The sequence below is a fragment of the Gobio gobio genome (genome assembly GCF_949357685.1).
Source record: "Gobio gobio genome assembly, chromosome: 19".
Classification (NCBI taxonomy): Eukaryota; Metazoa; Chordata; class Actinopteri; order Cypriniformes; family Gobionidae; genus Gobio; species Gobio gobio.
This window is the reverse complement of record NC_137112.1, coordinates 16,705,682-16,712,813: the sequence shown is the minus strand read 5'-3', so window position 1 is coordinate 16,712,813 and position 7,132 is coordinate 16,705,682. Positions and strand designations below refer to the sequence as shown.

Sequence of the window (7,132 nt, the reverse complement as noted above, 5' to 3'; positions counted from 1 at the left end):
GTATCTGGCAACAATGTGACTCATGTGGCAGTATTGCAGTATGTGTCCACCTGCAGTATCAGAGTCATCACTTAGATCGTCCTCGCCTGTGAAGAGCGGCCAAGGCAGCAGGTGGGCGGTATCAGGGGAGAGCATTTGGTTATGATCTGAACATTCGGAATATATCAAATGATAAAATGAAATTAATAAAACTGTCTAAAGAGGAGCAGGTGCGATAGATTTTGGCAGACAAAAATGTGACCCGTGCAGCTGTTCTTAATAACGTCGATACAATACAACATTGTAGCGGTGCGTTAAAGAGAGGCTCCAGTGATGGAAAAGATGACTTTCGAAAACCAGATGTTTGGAGAACTGAAAAACATTTTATATGCCATACATTTTGTTTTTCAATGTTGTGGAGAAAATCTGTTTTATCATTATGAAAATTGTTATAGGCCTACAAAAACCACAAAGTGAACCCATTAATCAAATAATGCAAATGTAAATATTCTTTGAAATCAGAAGTTTTGTGTTGTTTTATTGGCGGGCTTACTTGGGGGAGGACATGAGAATGTTACTGATTAACTAGGCATTAGGAATTACATAGACTATCTTGTTTAGAAAAGAATACAAGTATATTCCATACACCTATTTTCGGTTTATAGCTTAGGGTGTAAAACAGAATGCATTATGCAAATCTTTCAAACAGTATGCTACATTATTGTTACATGCCCTCATTAAATTGCATGTTTAATTCAGCTAGTGGCATCTAGTTATCCCATGAAGTCTTGTACCATTTTGAATGGGAATTTAAGTAACAGATAGTTTTCTATCTGTGGGTTGCATACTACAAACAGTATACATGTTAGAGAGCATTTTATTGCACATAAAACAAACAAAAAAAGTATAAACACACACACACACACACACACACACACACACACACACACACACACACACACACACACACACACACACACACACACACACACACACACACACACACACACACACACACACACACACACACACACACACACACACACACACACACACACACACACACACACACACACACACAATGTATACACCATAGAGAAGGAAATTATCTCATCAAATTTTATGCTGTTTATTTTGTCAGCTTTTAGGAGTATACTAGCATATAAATTACCACCAAGCTAACATACATTAAGTATAAAAAAAAGACCAATATAAGATATTGCACAGGGTTTTTAAGATTCCCTTTATACCAATCTGTAAGCTTACAATAAATTATACAATGCAAAACATAAAAATAGCTATTGTAATACCCTGCTTTGTTGTTATACATGTGGTAGTTGTTGTAAGAAGGTCTGAAATGTATTTTGTAGGCTAACTAAATAAACTACCGTTCAAAACTTTTGGGGTTGATTAAGATCTCTTACTGCATTTATTTAATAAAAAATACTGTAAAACAGAACTATTGTGAAATATTATTACATCATTTTTTTTTTATTGTAATTAATTTCTGTGATGGCATTGGCAAATAAAATTTTTCAGCAGCCATTATTCTAAATTGCTAGTAGGAATATGCTGATTTGGCTCAAGAAATGTTTCTTATTATCCAATATTTGAAATTCTTGCTCTGCTGCACTGCATTACGCAACATTCTGTAGCCTATGTTATTAGGATGACAAAAATGTTTAAAAGTTACATTTTGGGCCCTATCATAAACCTGGCGCAATGCGGTGCGACACAAGTGCTTTTTGCTAGTTTCAGCCTGACGCAGTTATCATTTTCAAGTCCTGCGCTGCGCCGATGTTGTTTCAATAGCAAATGCACTCGCGCCCATCTGTTTGCCCATGGGCATGCTGGTCTGAAAACGAGGGGTGTTCAGGCGCATTGTTGGCGTGTCTTTTAGTATTTGACTGTAACTCTGATTTAAAAAAAATCTATTAAACTTTTTGTTATATTTCAACAATACATAATTCAGCCTTTAGTTGCTCAATCTTTGATGTGTACCTTAGAAATTTCCCCAAACTCAGGAGTTGTCAAGTGTCTCTTTCTTGATTTATCTACTATCTGTGGTGTGGGTTTCTTTTCGGCATGACACTTCGGGACCAAATGATCTCCACCAACTTCAGTTAGGCCCTGATTGGCAGGTTGTGATGAAGAGGCGGGCATATGCGTCAGTGCCAAGCACACGTCACCCACCATTAGTTGGCGGCATTGTAGTCTGCAGAATTGACTTGTGTATTGAGGGTTACAGGAGGACCAGCCATGCCCACAAACGAAGAAAGGCAGCCCTTCACTCACCTCCAAAGACAACTGAAGAGAAAATGTAAATATTTTAAAATGAATAGTTCACCTGAAAACCAAATTATAATTTAATTTAATTTTATGCCATTTACTCATGTCCTTTCATTTTTTATTCTAAAAAAAAAGTCTTTCACAGAAGATGGTTGGAATAAGACTTGATTATTCCTCAAGATGCAGCATATCAGGAGTATTTTCTGTCTATGTGTGTGCTTACCAGCGTGTGGTCATGCTCAATCTCCACATGGAAGCAAGAGAGCGCAGGTGTGTGTGAAGGTGTGATTTTTAACACAGTGAAACGTTTCAGCATCAGATCAGGATGTAATTGAGCACACTGCTCCAAATCCTCTGTCCTTAAATCCTCCACCCGCTTCAGTCCACCACCCTCAAGCTCCACCAAAGAGCCTTCTATAAAGCGACGGAGAATCCATAGGGCAGAAGAGGAGGATTTAGAGTGTGTGCTAGTGTTCGATTGATTGTGTTTTTCTGCATCTCCTCTCCAGACCAGTAGGGGTAGCTCCTCTCTTGTTTGCTTTTTACTTTGCCACTTTGATTCTTCAGGCACAGCACGAGTAGAACGTTTCAAACCAAATGGCTGATGATGGTTGTACTTTGTGTTGTGTTTAAAATGTTCTTTATTAGAATCTGTATATAGTAGAGAACCTAGAAGTGGGTTGTTTTTAACATAATGTCTCTCATTGTCTCTTTTGGAGCAGATTCTTTGACTTTGTGGTCCGTGGTACCAATGTGAATACCTCAGTCTCTCCTTTTGCATGCACATTTTGACTTCCTCAGTTGGAATATCACTTCTTAGAACATCCCTAACAACCCCTGTATAGAAATATGAAGCTGACAATGGGTCGATTTGTGGATTATGCAGCTTTCTGAAACCTTTGACGAATCCATGTCCTACTGCTGGAGTTAAATAACTCCAGTATGAAGCACCCCTTCCAATACTGTGCAGCGTATTTGGGTCAGTCACAAATAATTTTGACGAAGGTGGCAGATAACTACTGCTAGTAGAGTTTTGACTCAGCGAAGGGTGGATCTGATTCGCTCCAATAACACAAGAGAGGTCAGGAGTTGTGTCAGAGCCTAAATCACACCTGTAATTGTACAAGTTAAATGCATCAGGCATGGATTCCCGTACATGTCTAGGTCTTCTGAATATTAACTCCTGATTCCAAAAAGGTGAAGGGGTTTTAAAAATGTGTTCGGGTGACTTTTCATTGGAATTTGGTACAGAATCCCATTTTTCTAAAACTGAGGAGGAACCTGTGTTGTTTGCCATGAGCACAACAAAGATAGCACAATATCACATTTGACATAAATTATCTGTTGTCCTCCTCTTTCTCTCTTTAAAACCACTTGCTTAATGGTTGTGGAAAAATATCAAGCATGTCTGAGCATACAAGGTTTTAATCGTTTTTGAATTGTGCTGAAGGGTAAATTGATTTAGGAATCAAAGGAGACTTGATCACACTAACTGAAGAACTGTTGGGTGGTTTCCAGTGCTAAGAATTTCTGGGGAAAAAAAAGAAAAAAGAAAATGTTAATTAACTTATGTTAGTGATTGATCTGTTTGTAGTGATACCCACCTTTAGGCAAAAACGATACAGTATTAAGTCTTAAAAAATTACCTCTGTAAGGAACATTTTAATCTTAAATATGCAGTATATTATGACGTTTACGATTTTATACTTGTAGAAGGCACTTTTTTCTGGAGTTTACATTTAACATTAAAGCAACCAACTGGGCACCACATGTTTACTAAATAAAACGTGGAATAAATAAATACATTGGGTGACAATTAAATATGCAATTAGGGAATTTTCTACAATAGCAATAACAATAGCAATTTTAGCTTTTGTGTAATGCCACATTCATGCCAATAGATGACAGTATAAAGTCTATGAACACTGTTGGCTTAGCAAATGAAAACAAATAAAAATGACTTTAAATTCAACATAAAATCAAATTTGACCCTATTTACTGTCTTAATACGTATTAAAATGACTTTTATCAACTTATATCAAAATGTATTAACTAGATTTGCCTCTGAAATAAAAGATTGCGCAACTACAGTTTATTTTGTAATGCCTCCCTCAAAACACCTGACCATTTTTCATGATCCAATCAATTCAGATAAAATCAAGTCTTATATCTTATTTCTTTCATTTACATTTATGCATTTGGCAGACACTTTTATCCAAAGTGACTTACATTGCATTCAAGGTACACATATTACATTTTGTCAATTCTTGCTTTCTCTGGGAATCGAACCCATGACCTTGGCGTTGCTAGCGCCATGCTCTACTGTTTGAGCATATAGGAAAGCTTATGGAAACTTTTTTCATGTTCTCTCTCTGAATATCGTGTTTCACTCAATGCATCAGATTACTTTTTTTTTATTTATGCAAAACTACAAATTGTTTTTCATGACTCCATGGTAGGTGCTATCAAGGTAGTGTTATTTTAATTAGAAAAAAGCTGCTTTATTGCATGGCTCTGTATTAATGTTTCTTAATATTTCCTTTAACTGCCGAGATTATTTATTTTTTCCCCCAAGTGTAACCCTGTGGAAACAGTGCTCTAACAATTTGAAAACTTAATGGTACACTAATAACAGCATTCAGCACCAGATGACTTGTCTCACACCAGCTTCTAGTCTACAAACTTCAGTCTGCCCCCGTATCAGGGCGTTTCTATGGCTACAGTTTTTCCATAATAACAGTGTAAGTTTGACTGCTATAAGGTTTAAAGGATAGTTCACCCAAAAATTTAAATCATCCCATAATTTATTCACCCTCAAGCCATCCTAGGTGTATAAGGCATTCTTCTTTCAGATGAATAAAATCTGAGTTATATTTAAAAAATGTCCTGGCTATCATAATGGCAGCGGCCTAAAATTTGAAGCCCAAAAAAGTGCATCCATCCATTATAAAAGTACTCCACATGGCTCCGGGGGGTTAATAAAAGGCCTTCTGAAGCGAATCGATGGTTTTGTGTACGAAAAGTATCCATGTTTAAAACTCTATAAAGTAAAATATCTAGCTTCTAGCCTTGCCTAATCAACTTACCAAGAAAGTGTAACCTCTCTCACAGTTCAAAATGCTTACACTACATCCGGCGTCATCGTTGTGCCAGTTACGTTTTTTTTGTAAGTTGAATACGGAAGGCAGTCTGCCGGAAGCTAGATATTTTACTTTATAAAGTTTTAAATATGGATACTTTTCTTACAGAAACCCATCGATTTACTTCAGATTGCCTTTATTAACCCCCTGGAGCTGTGTGGATTGCTTTTATAATGCACTTTTTTGGCTTCAGATTTTGGGCTGCCAATAACTGCCAATATAAAGCTTGGAAGAGCCTGGACATTTTTTTATATAACTCTGATTGTATTCGTCTGAAAGAAGAATGTCATAAACACCTGGGATGGCTTAAGGTTGAGTAAATCATGGGGTAATTTTCATTTTTGGGTGAACTATACCTTTAAGAGTAAAATATCTATGACAAGTATAGGAAAGGTTACAAATACACACCATTCTGGAATGAATTAAGAATTAAATATTTGTTTGATTTCATTCCTGAATGGGAATTGGTCAATTTCTTTTGATTTGAACCCAAATGTTGGACTTATGAAAGTTTTCAATTCCCACGCTCTCAGAAAGACATTAAACGTATCACATATTATCACCTGATGTATGAACTGTGGAAAGAGGTATTTACCTATTCAAATTCCACAGCTGTTTATTCAAATGAAATGACTAATACTGCCATTCAATATTTATAGCCCTCAATCTACACATACATTTTACTTTAGAACATAAAGAGACCATTTTTTCAGTAACACCTTCTCAGGCAATATACAAAACATCGGCACCAAAGGGCCTATTTGAATGAGGGATATGCAAACAATAATTGCTCATTGCTGTAGAACAGCTAACAGCTGATTTTTGCATGCAAAAGTGAATATTTGTCATGGAATTGATGTAAAAAATCTGCTGCAACAAAACAACTGAATAATCTAAGAATCCTCAGTTCAGCAATGAATCCACAGCATGATTCATCTATTCAATGCTGATTTCAAAGGTCTATTATCTGTAAAATGTTGCATATTGTTGAAGAGGAGGTTCTGGCACTGGTAATATCATACTGCTCCCTCTAAAGCTAAATATGCAACTGAGCATTACATGCAAATGTAATAATGTAGGCTGACTTATGAAAGTAAACTGATTATTAAATGAAATGAAACAACTGAATTGAACTATTTTAAAATCTTAAAACAACAGCTTGTGCTTAAATATATTCATATTACTCCAAATTAAAATGATCTTTTACGAAACATTTTATAGTGCTAATTGTTTGACTATATACAATGAAGTTTCAGATATAAAAGAAGTACCACTGCAGCCAAAACACTTGATTAAAGATTTGTCTTACCTCTAGACACCACTTGCTTTACATAACACAAGGGTCTGTGCTGATGAAATGTTGTGCATCCAGTTGTGATGCTGACTTGCATATAAATTCTTATTTTCATTCCTCCTACTCTCTCTCAGTCTCTCCCACTCTCCTCTCGACTCTGTCTGACGCTGATGCTCTCTCTCTCTCTCTCTCTCTCTCTCTCTCTCTCTCTCTCTCTCTCTCTCTCTCTCTCTCTCTCTCTCTCTCTCTCACTCTCTCTTCTTTTTGCTCACCGATTCTCTTTTCAATACATCTTATATGTAGCTATAGAGTTGCTTTACATTATTATTTACACTAAAAATTGCAAAAAATACTTTTTGTGTGTGGTGCTTGTCTGACCAAATGATGTCAGTATGTTCTTGGTGTAGAACCCAAGGTGTTGTTACATAGT

General features: G+C 36.3%; 1 long non-coding RNA gene across 1 annotated transcript; it reads right to left on the bottom strand.

Moving 5' to 3' along the window:
• Window positions 1–1,086: 1,086 nt before the first annotated feature.
• Window positions 1,087–6,865, bottom strand: LOC307142750. Its single transcript, XR_013818508.1, has 3 exons — window positions 6,718–6,865; window positions 2,492–3,798; window positions 1,087–2,286 (listed from the first exon to the last, which is right to left on the bottom strand). It is a non-coding gene; the product is annotated as an uncharacterized lncRNA (long non-coding RNA).
• Window positions 6,866–7,132: the final 267 nt, after the last annotated feature.